The sequence below is a fragment of the Staurois parvus genome, unplaced genomic scaffold (genome assembly GCF_062004578.1).
Source record: "Staurois parvus isolate SC_StPar_1 unplaced genomic scaffold, SC_StPar_1.0 ptg000207l, whole genome shotgun sequence".
Classification (NCBI taxonomy): Eukaryota; Metazoa; Chordata; class Amphibia; order Anura; family Ranidae; genus Staurois; species Staurois parvus.
In genome coordinates, this window is record NW_028318003.1 from 5,537,581 (window position 1) to 5,556,295 (window position 18,715).

At 44.1% G+C, this 18,715-nt stretch overlaps 1 protein-coding gene across 2 annotated transcripts in view; it reads left to right on the forward strand.

The window, feature by feature from the left end:
• LOC149461226 (uncharacterized) overlaps positions 1-18,715 on the forward strand; it is a 47,743-nt gene that overhangs the window by 22,262 nt on the left and 6,766 nt on the right. The window lies entirely within an intron of this gene.

Here is an 18,715-nt window from a genome sequence, read left to right on the forward strand (position 1 = left end):
GACAGCCTTCCCAGAAGAGTTGAAGCTGTTATATCTGTAAAGGATTCAACTCAATATTGAACCCTACAGTCTAAACCTGGGATTCCATTAAAATTCATGTGTGTGGCGGCATCCCAATACTTTTGGCAATATTTTGTATATTTCATTTCTTTAAAAATAAATTATGCAGTAAACGTGTGTGCAATATGTTGTAACTTGATTTATTATTTTTTAAATAAAAGTCCCATACTTAACATTTTACAGAATGAACTATTTTATGGATATTTATTAGCTAAGTAATCAACTATAGTAATGCATTGTACATCCAAGGACTGACCAAAGAACACAGCCACATACTCCCATAACTAGGGATACAATAGCAAAATTTTCTGTGAGTCAAAAATAAACTTAAGACAAAAATAAAATTTTGTTGGCATGAATGATTCAACATTAAATTGTTTCTAAAGCCAAACCTTTTTTATTTAGTTTTTCATAAAGTGGTGAACGTCTGTCCAGATTTTTATTGTTGTCCACCTTAGGAAAATTAGTTTTTGCCAGAACAGGAATAAATATGAAATCTTCCTATGACGGCATCTTTTCAGTGCCAACTGGCTAAGAGGAGATTTCCATTCATTTCATGTTGTGTCTACAAAAGAAGTGAAATTCTCCAACTGGGTCCAGATGGCAAAAAAAGCTATTGGGGTTGTAAGTAGAGATGAGCGAATCGAACATGACGAAGTGGAATTCGTTTTGAAGATTAGGAAAAATTCGATTCGCGCCGAATCCGAAAATTAGCAAACTTCGGATGCACAAATCGAATTTTCCCAAAAATGGCGGCGACATGTGTGGCGACGGAGCGGGGATCTCTGGGAAGGCGCGCAGACAAGGCGCACTGACCCATAATGCATTCATTCATGACATGTGATCGCATTAGCCAATCAGCAGCCAGCCAGCACTGTGTAATGGTGGAGCTATAAATCGCGGCCATCTTAGAATTCTCCATTAGCCTCCGGTCATTCAAGAGAGACAGACCTGTCTGTATTAGGGACAGAGTTAGGGCCACAGAGACTTTAGGGCCACAGAATCGTTACTCAGGGAAACAGAATCGTTACTCAGGGACACAGAATCGTTACTCAGGGACACAGAATTGTTACTCAGGGACACAGAATCGTTACTCAGGGACAGACACAGAATTGTTACTCAGGGACACAGAATTGTTACTCAGGGACACAGAATCGTTACTCAGGGACACAGAATTGTTACTCAGGGACACAGAATCGTTACTCAGGGACACAGAATTGTTACTCAGGGACACAGAATTGTTACTGAGGGACACAGAATCGTTACTCAGGGACACAGAATCGTTACTCAGGGACACAGAATTGTTACTCAGGGACACAGAATCGTTACTGAGGGACACAGAATCGTTACTGAGGGACACAGAATCGTTACTCAGGGACACAGAATTGTTACTCAGGGACACAGAATCGTTACTCAGGGACACAGAATCGTTACTCAGGGACACAGAATTGTTACTCAGGGACACAGAATCGTTACTCAGGGACACAGAATTGTTACTCAGGGACACAGAATTGTTACTCAGGGACACAGAATCGTTACTGAGGGACACAGAATCGTTACTCAGGGACACAGAATTGTTACTCAGGGACACAGAATTGTTACTCAGGGACACAGAATCGTTACTCAGGGACACAGAATTGTTACTCAGGGACACAGAATTGTTACTCAGGGACACAGAATCGTTACTCAGGGACACAGAATTGTTACTCAGGGACACAGAATCGTTACTCAGGGACAGACACAGAATTGTTACTCAGGGACACAGAATCGTTACTCAGGGACACAGAATCGTTACTCAGGGACACAGAATTGTTACTCAGGGACACAGAATCGTTACTCAGGGACACAGAATTGTTACTCAGGGACACAGAATTGTTACTGAGGGACACAGAATCGTTACTCAGGGACACAGAATCGTTACTCAGGGACACAGAATCGTTACTCAGGGACACAGAATTGTTACTCAGGGACACAGAATCGTTACTGAGGGACACAGAATCGTTACTCAGGGACACAGAATCGTTACTCAGGGACACAGAATTGTTACTCAGGGACACAGAATCGTTACTCAGGGACACAGAATCGTTACTCAGGGACACAGAATCGTTACTGAGGGACACAGAATCGTTACTCAGGGACACAGAATCGTTACTCAGGGACACAGAATTGTTACTCAGGGACACAGAATCGTTACTGAGGGACACAGAATCGTTACTCAGGGACAGACACAGAATTGTTACTCAGGGACACAGAATCGTTACTCAGGGACACAGAATTGTTACTCAGGGACACAGAATTGTTACTGAGGGACACAGAATCGTTACTCAGGGACACAGAATCGTTACTCAGGGACACAGAATTGTTACTCAGGGACACAGAATCGTTACTTTCTGCTTCACAACCACTATTGTACGTTCAAAGAGTTAAATCCTGTTTTATGTTTGGGGTGCTTATTGAATTAAAGAGTATGTCAGACAACACGCAGAGGAGTGGCAGAGGAGGCAATGTTTCAGGAGCGAGCAGACGTGGCAGCAGAGGAAGGGGTCGAGGCAGCACTAGTCGCAGCCAGAGGCCAGTGCTCCCGGTGTCATCCAGCGGTCGTGTCTCCACCGACAACCCTGCCGTCATCGATTGGTTGACTCGGTCGTCTTCCTCTTCCCAGGTCACCTCTGACACCTACAGCCAACGGTCGGTGGGTACGTCAGACACAACCGTTAGTTGGCATGGCCCGGGAGCAAGCCCACTGAAATCACGTGTCCTCTACCTGCCCCTGTCCTTTGGTGTTCCCTCACCAAGTGAAGTATCGCATGCTGTGGGCTCAGCCCCACTGTACAGTGAGGAAGAGCTAACAGAGGGCGGTCAGGAACGGGGGGAGACATCCGCCTCTTCAGCAGCCAGGCGAAGAAGTACTGGCGAGGAGAGTGGCTCGGTAGCCGGTCTAGAGACAGGTCTGTCTCCTGACCCACACGCAGCCGAGGGGGCTAGTAGTGAGGCGGAGACCCTAATTGATGATGATGAGGCTGATCGCACTTGGCAGCCTCGTCGTCATCAGGCTATTGCTTCCGCATCATCAGGAGAAGAGGGTGCCAGCTTGCCAGCGAGCAAAACAGTCGGTGGGTTGCCCAGGAGGCAGCAGGGTCGCAGCAGTGTCAGTGGAGGCAAATGGCCACGGAGTAGAGCACCAGCTCCACTGCAGCCTACCACCACGGCCAGTAGTGGTGCCGGTGTGCATGGAGGAAGTAGCAGTCAGCCAGTGAGGAGTAGCGGGGGCAAAGTTTCCTACTCGGCGGTGTGGCAATTTTTCGTCAAGCCGCCCGAGGAAGTAAACGTAGCCGTATGTCGACTATGTGGCCAGAAAGTCAAGCGTGGCCAGGGGGCCCATGTTGGGACTACAGCGTTGCGTCAGCATATGCAGCGTCGCCATTCGGTGGCCTGGGAAAACCGTGATAAAGATACGGCGGTTCTGCCTGCCCCAGCCCCCGCTCCATCACCCGCTCCGTTACTTGCTCCGTCACCCGACGTCAATCGCCCTCTATCAGCCAGTCAAGGCTCCAACACCTCTGCTGAGGGGAGTTGTCGCTCGTTGGCATCTTCCGCTCATTCAGATGCTCCTTCTCCTGCTACTCCTCTTCACGGATTCCGTCAGCAGTCTTTCTTGGAATCCGTTTCCAAGAGACAACAGTTTGCGAGCACGCACCCGACGGTGCAGAAGCTGAACGTCCTCCTGTCCAAGTTGCTAGTGCTGCAGTCCCTCCCTTTCCAAGTGGTGGACTCAGCACCTTTCCGAGAAATGATGGCTTGTGCCGAGCCGCGGTGGAGAGTGCCAAGCCGGCATTTCTTCGCCAAAAAGGCAGTGCCAGCCCTGCATTCACATGTAGAAGAGATGGTGGGCCAGTCTTTGAGCATGTCGGTCTCTGCCAAAGTGCACGGCAGCGCCGACGTGTGGAGCTGTAACTACGGTCAGGGACAGTACATGTCATTTACGGCCCACTGGGTGAACGTGGTGCCGGCACAGCCGCACCAGCAACTTGGACAGGTCACGCCGCTTTTGCTTCCACGTTTGCACGTCCTTGGTCCAGCAAAGATGTCCGCCTCTACCACCTCTTCTTCCGCCGTGTCCTCAGCCGCCACCCCCGTGCCAAGTCCCATTACCCGACCGGCATATCACATGTGCAGGGCGCAACGGTGTCACGCTGTGCTGCACCTGGTATGCCTTGGCGAACGTAGTCACACAGGGGAGGAACTTCTGAGTGTAATGAACAGAGAAATCGACAGATGGCTGTCTCCGCGCAAACTGAAAATCGGAACCATGTTGACCGACAACGGAAAGAACATGGTGTCTGCTCTGCGTCAAGGAAGGTTGTGCCATGCGCCATGCATGGCTCACGTGTTCAATCTGGTTGTCAAGCGGTTCCTAAAATCCACCATCCCACTGCAAGACATCCTTAAAATGTCACGTAAACTTTGCATGCATTTCAGCCATTCCTACACCGCAAAGCACACCCTCCTTGAGCTGCAGCAGCAGAACGGAATTCCACAGCATCGCCTGATCTGCGACGTTGCAACAAGGTGGAATTCAACCCTACATATGTTAGACCGCCTTTACGAACAGCGAAAGGCCATCACCGATTTCCTGATGTTACAAGCGGATAAAGGTACTCCCCTGTGTAACTTAGATGTCAGCCATTGGCAGCTCATGCGTGACACCTGCCGCTTGCTCAGGCCCTTTGAGGAGGCCACGCTATTCATCAGTCGGCAGGACTATGGGATGAACGACGTCATTCCTCTGTTGCACGTCCTGGAACAAATGCTGTTAACAATGGCTGGTCAGGGTGCGGTAGACGTGGCGCACAGATCTCAACGCCACATGACCCCTGTGGGGGCAGGACAGGAAGAAGAGGAGGAGGTAGAGGAGGACATTGGTGCTCAGGAATTATTGAGTGAAATGGGTGGTTTTTCCACTCAGCGGACAGGAGTGGAGGAGCAGGAGCATCTGGTAGAGGAGGAGGAGGAGGAGACAGAGGACCCAGATGCACCGTGGCAGTATGCTGTGGAGATGGAGGCAGGGAGTCCCTCGCATTCCTTGGCACAAATGGCCCATAGCATGCTCGGTTGCTTGCGTAGCAACAGCCGAATAATAACCATCAGACAGAGGGATGACTTTTGGCTGTCCACCTTGTTGGACCCTCGCTACCGTTCAAAAATGGTGGCCTTTTTCACACCTGCTGAGAGGGAGGCCAAAATAAAGTACTATAAAAACCACCTATGTAGTCAGTTGGTCTCTGCCTTTCTGCGCCAACGTCCATCCTCAGACACTGTGGGCCCTGTGCGCTCGCATTCCGCTGCCATGGCAGCAGGGGAGGGGTGGGGTGGTAGGAGCAGTGGCAGCTCCACCAGCAGCGGCTGCCTCAGTCTGCAGTCGATGATGAGTAGCTTTCTTCACCAGCGCAGTGAGGAAACTACTAACCAGCCGCAGCAGCAGCAGCATCAGGTGGACCTGGAGCAGGACCTCAAACAACAGGCTCGGGCCTACTTGGACAGCACCCTGCCAACTGAGGTAGACAATCCCCTTGACTACTGGGCAACGAAACTTGACCTTTGGCCCCAACTAGCTGAATTTGCCCTTGAAAGGCTGTCATGCCCGGCCAGTAGCGTGGCATCGGAGCGCGTGTTTAGTGCGGCAGGAGGTATTGTAACTCCGCGGAGGACACGACTGTCCACCCAAAGTGTGGAGAGACTCACGTTTGTGAAAATGAATCAAGCGTGGATTAGTCTGGATTTCAAACCACCAGTTCCTGACACAACTGACTAAATCCGCCATGAATCATGCCCCAAACATGTTATTATTTTTAACATAGGCCTCTGTATGGCCTTCAATTTAAGCTGCTTACGCTTCGCCACTCTGCCATGGGCCCCTGTACCGCCTCCTCTTGCTGCTGCCAGGTCCAGAGTGTGTCATGGGTCCCTGTACGGCCTCCCATTGCTGCTGACTTCATTGCCAGACTCTGCCATGTGCCACTTTCAGGTCTCCTTACACTGTTGGTGGGTTCCATTTTGTGATAGGGTGCTGTATGGCCTTCCATTGCTGCTGCCTCCACCGCCACCCTGCGCCATGTGCCTCTGTCGTCTGCTCACGCTGCTGACGGCTTCCGCTTTTTAACCGAGGCCTGTTTTTGGCTTCCGAATACTGCTGCATCCACCGCCACCCTGCGCCATGTGTCTCTGTCGTCTGCTCACGCTGCTGACGGCTTCCGCTTTTTAACCTAGGCCTGTGTATGGCTTCAGAATAATGCTGCCTACACCGCCACCCTGCGCCATGTGCCTCTGTCGTCTGCTCACGCTGCTGCCAGGTCCATACTGATTCATGCCCCCCTGTACCGGCTCCTCATGAACGTGGTTCAGCGGGTTTGCATCACTTAACGGCAAATCGTTGACAAACGCTGGGACGTTCAGTGTTGTGCGCATTAAGCCAGACACCAAAGGGCAGCACAGACCTGTTATTACTCGCTCAAGCATGGCTGAACAAAACCAGTCTCTACCACAAATTGGACCCAGACCTACCCAAGGTCTCGCAAGTAGATTGCACGGAGGAGTAGAGTTCGTTATTGGAATTAACTGTGAGGGACTTTTAAACCTAGGCCTGTGTATGGCCTTCAATTGAAGCTGCTTCTGCTCCGCCACTCTGCCATTGGACTCTTGATAGTCGACGACTAGCCTGCCATGTGTACTCAATAGTTGACCCTTTAGCTGCTTATCAGGTCTATCAGATAGACAACCCAATGGCCAACTGAGGGAGCTCCCCAAACAGGCTGTCAATGCTGCTGCTAATTGCGAGGCAGTGGTTTACTGTTGTCAGCCTGCAACAGGAATTGGTCTTATTGACCTGATCTACAGGTAAAAAATCTCTGTTTTTTAGAAAATCCTATACAGTGAGACGATGTCAGATGTACTAAGAATTGATTTTATATTTACATATTTTTAGTGTATTGATGCTGTAAATAAACTGGGGGTAAATGTTCTTGGTTTGTTTTGGATGTGGGTTTTTTTACTTTGCGTCTCAGGCCTGTTCATTTATGACCTGCTGACAACATAAACTGGCTAAGTACAATTTCTAAATTGTTTTAATTTCCGTGCGCGTCTGACTGGGGACATTATATCAGTAACAATGATATTTAATTACAGATCAAAGGGCATTATAACATATTTAATAATCTACTAACACATTTTAAGTGCTGACATCCCAGCACAAGGTTGGCTACATTGCTGCTTGTGTCTTCTGAAGTTAGTAGATGCTCATTTATGACATGCTGACAAGATAAACTAGTAAAACACTAGATTTATTTTGTTTACATTTTTAATTTCCCTGTGTTTAATTACTGACCAAAAGACATTAAAATATTAATAAACTGCAAACGCTTTGCAAGTGCTCTCATCCAACACAAGGTAAGTTTCCTTGCTTCTTACAAATCCAGTATGCAATAGCATGTTCCTATAGACTTAAAGTGGTTCTAAAGTCTAAACGTTTTAGCACTACCCCAAATGGAGTTGCTGACTTTTTTTTTTTGGGCCCCTACAGTCCTGCACAGCCATGCAACACGGATTTTCTTCCACACTTGCACACTGGAGACAGTAAACAATCCTTGAGCTTGTTTTTGTAGTTTTATTAAGGGATGTTGAACTTGGATGTGGTTGAGGGGTGTATGGGATGCCCAAGGAACTGTAGAAACTTGAGGACAAACTTCTTAGCATCTATGTACAGATGTGGACAAGAAGAATGAAGAGCGCTCCAGCCCTTTTGGTGTACCACCTCAGACCCCAGGTGAATCCTTCTCTTCACCCAGCTGCCTGAGGGAATCCCTGGGCAAGAGGACCAAGAAACTGCTACTTTAGTAAAGCAGATCAGGAGCTAGTTGGGTTTGCCACCTGACTGCCCTCTCCCCTTATCTGGTCCAGGGTGTGTAGGATTACTCACTTAGTCCTCTCCTGTGAGCTTGGTAGATTGGAGGCTGCCTTCAGGCCTTACGCTGGACTGGATCCTTCCCTGCTCCACAGGTAGTCCTCTCTCGGGACTGGAAGCTGAGAGATCATCCTCTCCAGCTCCTGCCTGCAGGTAGGCTCCTCTCCTGGGCACCCTCCTGGGCTACACACTTCAGCCTGCTCACTCTTCTTCCACCCAACACTGACCACTTCCTGGTTGGGCTCTCTCATACGTAAGGGCTGTCCTGACCCCATGCCAAGCCTCCTGCTTGGGGATTGGTCAAGATCCCTTAAGTATGCAGATCAGCCCTCTCCTCACACCCAACCACTGACTTTTAGAAACTTCACAAGGTTCTAGAGCAGGGGGAGGTATCAGGGAACTGTCCTGCAGAGCCCTCAGCCCTGACCCAAAGTAACTTTGCTGACTCATCCCAGGCTGACTCATACTGGGCTGCTATCCAGCCTTTAACTAAAACCTAGCTAACTTCCCCTGGCTAACTAGAGGGGTGTTACACTTTTTGTACCTTAATGCATTCCTTGCATCACTGCTCCAGTGCCATTCGGGCTGCTCTCACTTCTTGGTCTCACAGGAGATACTGAGAGCAACGGGAACCATAGGCTCCTGCTGCTATCAGTCAAACTCCTGCAATGAGGTAGCAGAGGCATGGCTTGGATGCACACAACCCAGCTCGGGAACTAATGCGCATGGGTTTTCCCTTAGCATCTGGCTTGTTTTTTAGTTAAAAAAAAGAGGTTATACTTACCTGCTCTGTGCAAGAATATTGCACAGTGCTGTCCCTTACCTACTCTTCTGGCAGACCACCACGGGGGCTGTACCCTCCTTCCTTCCTTAGCAATCCGGGTGCTATGAGCCCATCCATCCATGTCTCTATGAAACACCCCCAGCATTTCTAACCATGGCCATCTTGAGTAAGGGCAGATGATTCCATAGCTCCCAACTGTCCCTGATTTCAAAGGACTGTCCCTCATTTGGAATAAAGTCCCTCTGTCCCTCCATCCTCCTCATTTGTCATTTTTGTCATTTTGGTCTGATCTAGTTGTATATGAAATGAACTATTTATCTATCAAAAAATGTTTTGCAGTGCTAAACCTTTCATCCAATTTCTAAATTACTGCATTTATAAATTTCAAAAGCCAATATTAAGGAATAGTAGTGGTAAAAAAAACACTTCTGGGTTTAACTAATCATTTTTTTGTTGTATAATTCTCCTTTAAGGAGGGCGTGGCAGGGTGTGTGTCCTATGCTGACATATCTTTGCTAATAGGTGTCCCTCATTCCCTACTCAGAAATTTGTGAGGTATATGATTCATGTAGCATTTACTTCCTGGAATCCATCTGCCCTTAGCTCAGACATGCAGGCAGGAAGGCGTGCTTAGCTGGGAAAACTACTCCCCTCCTGAAGACTCCTAGGATACATGACATCATTTGCTTAGGCCTGGAAACCAGGAAGTAACTGATAAAATGAGAAAAAACATGTAAAACAAGCAAATATAATATATTTTCTTATCTATTTACTAATGCTAGTAGCATAAGGATTAACAGTTTCCCAACCGCCCTATAGCAGAAATACTGCTACAGCACAGAAGGGCTGTGTAAAAATCATGTATATATACATAATTCCACCATTGGCGGCTACAGCTGTCGATCACCGGGTCCCAGACGGAGATTCCCCGCTGGCACCCAGCGATCGCCGAGGAACACTGACAGGGGAGAAGTCTGTATGTAGACAATACAGATCTCTCCCCTGTCAGCACCAGCATGCTGCTTTGTATTGCTCTGCATAGCAGAGCAATACTAAGCAGCATATTTACACAGTAAAACAGCACTCAGCACATAATGTGAAACACACACAGCACGCAGTTAACCCTTTGATCGCCCCAGATGTTAACCCCTTCCTGCCCAGTGTAAGTGCTTTTTATTAGCACTGATCATTGTATAAGTGTCACTGGGGATGTCAGTGACAGTTAGTCAGTTCCCCCCCCAGTGTCAGAATGCTTGCTGCAGTCCCGCAGTCTCGCTATAAGTAATTTATCGACGCCATTAAAAGTATAAAACAAAACAAAAAACTCCAGTATATATACCGCCATTTATAGACACTATAACTTTCACGTAAACCAGTTAATTTACATGTATTGGGATTTTTTTTAGCAAAGACATGTAGCAGAATACATTTTGGCCTAAATTTATGATGAAATTTGATTTTTTAATTTTTTCTACTGAACATGTTTTATAGTAAAAAGTCAAAAATATTGGGGTTTTTTTTTCAAAATTGTCAGTCTTTTTCTGTTTATAGCGCAACAAATAAAAAACGCAGAGGTGATCAAATACCACCAAAAGAAAGCTCCATTTGTGGGAAAAAAGGATATAAATTTAATTTGGGTGCAACATTGCATCACCCGCAATTGTCAGTTAAAGTAACGCAGCGCCGCACCATATAGCAACAAAAAATGGCCGGCTCAGGAAGGGGGGTAAATACTCTGGAGGGCAAGTGGTTACAAATAGTCAATGTGGATTGAAAGAGTTTTATTTACTTTTCACATTCGTTTTTGGAATGTAAACCATATACATCGCTTCACTGGGCAAAATGTACAATTCAGCTCCTCTCAACTTTCTTGTCACTGCAGTTGAGAACAAATGTCAATTATAATCCAGTAATAATAAACAAATCAAACAAACATTCTTATAAATGTTTAAAAAAAAGAATTACATTCTACTAGTGTATGTTCAGTGTAACAGTGCCATTTCTCCTTCTGTTTGGAACACAACAGTAGGCTTCCTCCCCAAGTATTACTGCCCATTCATCTTCTTTTACTTCCCCTGCCTGTCAATTTTATCTCCTCAAACTTTATTCAAATACCTTCATGATAAATAGGAGCCCAACATGATTGCATCTCTCTGATCCCAAACACACCACTGCTGAACCAATAGATAAAGATTTCCTATGCCTGAAATTTGGCAGGCATGGATTAGGCTCAGGCTATGAATCACTGACAACTCAAGAGGAAAAACATTGAGCTACTCTGGAGTTGTAGAATCATGGCCTATTGTTTCCTTGAGATAAGGGGTGAGTTGCTGTTGTCTGGCTAAGGCATAAATACACTTTGAGGCTCCATGCACACTGGCTGCCAGTGCTCTTGGCAGAAAAAAATGCTAATTTTGAGCATTTTTAATAGTTTAGCATTTTTTTCTGCCAGAAAAATGCTCTCAAAACTGGAAAACTCACCTCTAAATGCTGAGTTTAAAAAAACGCCCCTAGACTATCTAATGTGCAAAGACACATAGGCTAGCATTAGTTGCGTTTACAGGCAAAACACTAAACTCCTCTATGAGCTGCGTTTTTTTAAGCCAGTGTGCATGGATCCTGAAGATGAGTACACATGGATCGACATTTAGTCAGTTCAGCAGGAACCGGAGAAATTTCGCACTGTGTGATCAAAACCAGATCATTAGACCAGCTTCTGTTGAACAGTTCTGCATAAAAACCAGCACTCGATCAGCAGCTGCAGCCACTGACTGCCCCGATGATTGTTGTATTCTGCTGTCAGAATACAATAGTACAGTAGGGGAGATCCCTGAATCCACACAAGCAATGTGGACGCAGGAACCTGTGAATTTTTTTTTTTCGCTCAGCCCGCTGGTTGATACAAAAAACCAAGCCTGTATACCCAGCTTAAAGGGGTATTAAGCCCAAAAGCAAACATTTATTATATTGCAGCTTACCAAGTCTGGGATGTGATGGCTGCATTAGATTTATTGTTTAAATTTTGTTTCTTCTACTGTCATCTGGTAATCCAGCCAGCAAGTCTGCTGTTTTTCAAAAGCACAAGCTCTCCAACAAATGTGTCGGTTTGCAGGGATGAGATAAACGATATAACACTAGCAGTGATGTGTATAATGATCAGCTTTTATTTATTCATGTAAAACTTTTATTTCAAAAGGAAAAAAAAACCTGTTTGCTGTAACTGATTAGAAAGTATTAGCTGGCGTTTGAGTTAATTTTTTTTTAATGTGTTTAAATCTGCTAATACATGTAAGTTTCCCCTCTCCCCTTACTGACAATGATGCTGTCTGCTGTGCCTCCTATGGTCATTCATCCAGAGTGGTATCTCACTAATATAGGTGGTGTGTTACTGGCCAGATCACCAGGTGAAAACATTGGTAAATAATCAAAGAAAACTAAGGCAACCACCACATCTAATGATTGATAAGCTTCAATATAATACATTTCTTTCTGTTTTCATTTAGTGTCAATTGAAGTCCTTTTGTCTGTCTTAATTGCTATAGTACTAGCCATTTATGGCTTTATTTTTGTCTGATTCTTGTCAAACTTTGATTTAAAAATTGAAGGCACTGAGTGGAAAATTCTTGACAGTGACAGCAGCCAATCAGATGCAGTCATTGTTCAAATATGCTCACAGCCACGGGAACTGGCAGAAAAGATTTCTCCATCCACACTGTTAATGTAGATGGGGGAATCTAATAATTTCTCAGTCAGTGAGGATGAGCAAGAGAAATATACTGTACGTGTGTATGGCATGTACATGTACATCAGGGGTCTCCAAACTTTCTAAACAAAGGGTCATTTAACATCCTTCAGGCTTTAGGAGGGAGCAGACTGTGGCCAGTGGGATTAGAAAATGCCCTGGTGTCAGTGGGAGTAAACAATGCCCCATCACTGGTGTTAGTGGAAGGAATGGTGCCTCAAGGAGCAGTTAAAGGGAAACAAAGGGCCACATCCAGCCCATGGGCTGCACTAATGACCACAGATGTACTTGTAGGCAACTCATTTATCATTACAATCCCAGGCATGACCTGCTGCAGTTTCTGCATTGCTTCACAGTGGTTGTGCTTTACTGCTCCTTCTCACAATGCAAGTCTATGAGTTGGCCAAAGCATTGAAAACAATATACTCCAAGACCATGACTTACTAAAGGAGCAGAGAAGCTTCACTTTCAAAGTGAATTTTTACTTATCTTAGTAAATACAGCGCAACAAAGTGAACAATATGCAGTCGTGTACAAGGGAAATTGGATCCACAGCGCAACTTTATCTCATTCACTTAGTGAAGCTTAGTGAAAATGTATTTAGCTAAGTTAAGGTGAATCATCAAAGAGTGTGCAGGCAAAAATCCTATTTTTTTATATTTTTCTTGTATATGAATAACTATTCTTTGCAATATGAATTCCATGTCCTCAACTGTGCAGTAGCACGTTCAGGGAAATACACCGTATTCAGTTCAGAGGGTTGATTGGCTGTGGCTTTTGCTCGAGGGATGATCCAGTAAGCAGTGCAAAAAGGTCAACCATGTGAGTTATTAATATTTATCTGATACAGCCATCCCTGAGAAGCTATGTTCAAAGGTATCATTTGGAGCATTCCCCTGATAGGAGACCTGGCCCCAGCAGTAGTTGAGGGCACTAGAAACTAAGCTAGAAATTGAGTGGGTACCTCAAGGTATCTGGACTGAAGAGAGAATCTTCTTCCTGAAGAGTGCTGCAGAGGAGCTGAGTTGAAAATGCCACCTGGACATTGTAAGAAGGATTTTGCTAGTCCTCTAAGTGACCTGGGGGTTGGTGGTATGGGGTTGGGGTTCCTACAATAAGCTAAGTGAAAATTCACTTTGCAACATGCTCTACTCCTTTATCAACCTCACTGAATGGTATTTGAACACCAAGTTATCTAAGTGGAGCTCTAGAAGGAGCAACTAAAGGGGCAAAGGGGCAACTAAATAGTATTATTGAGACACATGCTAAAAATATTCATCTACTGAAACTGCCTTTACTGACATGACTAGAGTATGTTATAAACATTTGAAAAATGGGATAGTTGTATGTTATTAACACAGCTCAAAAAAAGGGGCCATAATTAGCAAACACAAAGCAATAAGAAATTATATTCCTAACCTACCACACAATTAAGTGTAAAATACATTTTATAAGATCTCATGTCATGGTTATCCAACAAAAATCTTAACAAAGATTTACAAAAACAAAAAGTTAACAGGAGGGCTGAGCTTATTGGAAGCCTAAAACATAAAGCCATAGTTGGATGGTTTATTTTTAATCAGCCAGCTGGCTGATAAAAACAAAAAACTAACAGATTCCCCTAGCCACAATATCATGGTGGATGGAGGAATCCTCTTGGTTGCATTATTGTATTCTGACAGCAGGACTCCTCTGCTGTCAGAATACATTGATCAGCACCAGTCAAATGGAAATTTTCCAACATTCCTATTCAAGAGAAGCTGATCGTTCTCTAGCCTTCTCTCTAGCAGGAATGGCTTTAGATGAATTGAAGTTTGTTTAGTCCCAGCTGAATTTTGATATGTCTTTGACCAGCTTACATTTCACCAAAAAGAGTATTATACATAAAGGGCTGGTATATGGTGAAATCCTGCCTTCTAGGGGAATGCATTCAACATACTGTATATGAATTGATACATAGATTGTTCATACCTTGGTCCAGTGAGCCATGACCTTCCCACCCATCAAAAGCTTAATGCATAATGTGAAAAAAGACCCAGCTTTTCATAATTGGAATAAGTGTTTTTATATATGTAGTGTTGATGATCCAAATTGAGCAAACGAGAGTTTATCAACTAAGGCCACAGATGTGGAAAATCTGTTTAAAACCATAACAGAAAGCCACAACTGAGCTCTGTCAAAAAAAAATACAGTCAGTTCTGGGAAGTGAAGTGTAGAGGCAGAAAAGTCTATCTTATTATTCTTAATGTGGTCTGCAAGGTTTGCAAAAGTCAATGTTGTTGAAGACAAATCAGGAAATAATTTTACTTGTGTTACTTCCAGCTTAATTCATCTCACATTTCTTGCTGTTTTGTGGAATTTCTTTTTTAAATGAGTTCTACTGAACTCTACAAATGAGGAATCGTGGTTGGGCCAAAGACCCTTGAAGGTACAATCCTCTTCACTTGAACAACTTCAAACTGTTGGTCTAGAATGTAATTGATAATAGCATGAATACAAGGTCCTCCTTAGCAATTATATACAGAAGGCCTCTGATCATAAAATTGTTTCTTTGTTGTCTAAAGCTGGCCATAGATGGATTGAATCTCGTCTGGTTCTGTAGGAACCTGCCTAGATTTGATCCATCTATGGGCAGTTTGATTGTACTCAAGTTGACCCATCAATCGACTTGGGTACAACCAACATGTGAGATTTTTAGCATTCAATTATTGCCAGCGGCTATAGCCTCTAGCAATAATCACGGTATTCTCTTGGCACTGAAGGCTCCCACCTTTGGTCATCTTAAGAATCCCCTGTATTGTATTGAGGCTAAATTCTGTGGGAAGGATTGCATCAGTGTGGCAAGTTTCACTGCCCTCATATTCCTTTAATATGAAGTATTGAATTCCTCCAAGATTTGTAGTTGTCTGTGTCATCCTCATCCTTAGCAGTTTAGGAGGAAGAAATAGGGTGTGCCAACATATAGAAGGTGACTTTAGGTGTGACTGAAAGTCAAGGATCTTTCGTGGATCCCATTTTCTTTTTTAAGCAGTTGCAGATATCTTTGCTTGTAATTGCCAGTGAATGAAGTCAGTGGAGAGGGTGAAGAGTGGAGCATGGTAAGAAGATTATGCATCCTGTAAAGCAGACTCTTGTTACATGCCTGTACTGCAATCATTGGGGCAATCTACACTAAAATGAGAGTGACCTTCAGAAAAGTCCAGTGGTTGCAGGAGTCCAGTTAGGAATGTGTTTTCGGACAAACTCACTGGATAGCCATTCAGTTAGCTATGACCCCTTTTTAACTGTATCCAATAGGAAGAAATCTGTTGTTCACTTTGCAGTGTTTCACTTATTCCACAGCCTGCTCTCAATCTGTAAATAGAAAACTATTACAGAAGTGATGTGTCGGAATTGCTAAACATAAGTAAATTATCTATTCCCACCTCTGTCTTTACTTGGTACTTTGATAACACACTTATTTCACACCATTTTGATGTCAGTTGTCTTCATTTTCAGTGTGTAGGTTATTTAGATGTTTACAATTATAAATGAACTCTCTTTATATAATTTAGGATTGCGTATTATGATCAGGAATCCACAGGCAAGCACAGCAGGCACACATAGTACATGCATTCATCCTTTTGCAATTTTTTTTCAGCTGTCTAATTAAAGATAGATAAAAATTGGATTCTGCCATCTAGCTGTAGTTCATTATTTACCATAGTTCTGCTCAGCTGGAGGCACTGTGCAAAAGCAATTTCTGTGGTTTGCAAACCCCAGGGGAAAACCTCTCATTTTGTTTTGATAGAATGAAGAAGGGTTAGCTCCTCTGTCATATATTTATTCCTGTCCCTATTTTCTCTCATTTCCTGTCAAAACAAAAATTGTTTAGAAAACTGACACAGATAAAGACAAAACCACATTTATAGTAGAGTGGGGAAATCTCCCCAGCTGGATCACATACAGAAATTAGAGCTAATAGAAATTTTTGGTTTTCCTCATTCTATCCAAAATGCCATGTAACGCTGGGCATTGTTACTGAAGATGCAGAACTTTTTCCCACAAGGTGGCGTGTTCACTACATTGTCTTGAAATAGCCCTGATACAAGTGCTCAAAGCAATATGGGAGATATAGTCTTGAAAACTACAAGGCCCACAAGTGCCAGCCAAGGGAAGGGAACATATAAAATAAAATAAAAATTTGGGGAGTTGGGGAAAGACGTGCCAATAGCGAAGGAGTGTGTGGAGCTGTGCTGAGCCGCGCTGCTTAGACCAGGCCGAGCTGAACTGCAGTCCACAGAGCCCATTGAACCGAGGAGCAGACTGCTGTGCTGAGTGCTGAGCCACAAGACAACCTGAAGGAGATCCTTTATCATCCAGAGTCGTTGCTAAGTTACAAGCACCCTGATTGCCGCAACTGTATTATCACATAAGGGGGCCCCCCACTGTATGGACAGTTCATTGTCTTCTAATGACTGCTGCATAGGGATTGGGTGAAAGGGTCCTTGACCCATACAGTTGCTATAATCAACTCTGCAGGCCCGGCTGGGCCATCACCATACACTGACATTTTTCCCCAATTGAGGCCAAACACATTTGCTGTCATTTACTACTGAAATCTGCAGCTATCAATACCAAAGCCTGCTTTAAAGCTGCCACAAATCCAGACAGCTGATCTTAAGCCCATGCGCATCATAAGTCGTGGCATAACATCTCAACCTTAATTCTTTCCAATCCTTCCAACACATTGTACTTACTTTCCTTTAAATGTGTCTGCCTTCACTTAGTTTATTTACAGTGGTACACCCATTGACTTGAGTCTAACTTTTCATTTAACTGTTTCTGAACTCCACATCCTAGGAACATCCCATTGTTTTTGGAACCAACGTTAAAGGGCCCCAACTCTGCCAGCAGAAGTTAACATTAAAGAACTGTTCAAATCTTGTGGCCTGCCTGGTTACAGCACTGGTTTGCTGTTTGTATAACAAACTTTCTGGCCTAAGCCTAGCCCCTCCTGACTGAGAGCCTTCAAGTGTACTAGCCTGTTATTCTTTTTGTTAGCCATCCACAGTCACTTGGGGTATAATCTCTCCATCAGAGACTTACTGTTTTTGCTCTTGATACTGCAGTACACGCTGACTCCATTCTTAAAGGTACCTGGGTCAACTGCATTGTATTTGTATTGCATTGTTTTCTCATGTGTTGACACTGAAATACTGGTTCATTGTGTTATCCTTTCATTTTGGTTTGTAAATATAATCTTCCTATTTTCCAATGATCAGTGCGTGCCATTCTTGTGTGACCACTGGGAGCTCCTAGCCAAGGTATTCTGATGGTGTCGGTAAGATTGAGGTTCTAGCCAGGGCCAGAGAACAAACAGAGGACCCAAAATCATCATCAGCTCCTTCGGGGGTAGCGCTACATTAAAAAATGTTCGGCTTTACATTAGAGGGGCCATATCTGGTTCATTGCCAGGTGCAGAATTTTGTTCATTGGTAAAGAGATGCAGAACCCAGGTACAAGCCATCACATTGTATTTGCATTATGCTGTGCTAGTAGTTATACTAACCAGAGCTAATGTCTTCATTGACATCCAGGGTCATTATGAGCCGATGATTAATGAATACATTAATCCAGAAACTCTACCATAGCTTCAGCTGTGAAGAAATCGGTAAGTGAATACCTGTGTGAGAAGCCTGTAAACGTGATGTTATTCCCTGACTCCTGCACCACCAATGTGAACTAATGTGTAGTCCATGAGTTAGGAAATGGAAGCTTCATGGATCACTCCATATTGACTAACATCTCAAAGCCATAATAAGAAAAAATGTCAACTTTTATTACGTCAAGGAAATGTAGTGGATAATGGTAAAAATAGTTTTCTATACAATGTTTAAACTTCTAAAGCAGAAGTAATATCTAATTAAACTAATTCTTATAGGTGAAAAATATCATACAGACTTATTTAAAAAGATAAGGCGTAGTAACCTATTACCACATATCAACATCTTTTTTTTTTCTGACAACTTGAAAATGATCGAAGGTAAAAGGTGCGATCTTGTTGCTATGGTTACTGCACTTTGGATATCATTATGGTCTTATTAGGTAACCTTGAAAAGTAAATTTAAATTATTCTCCCTACCTACATTACAAAAAAAAAGTGAAGGAAAACTCTTCAATATCCATTTAA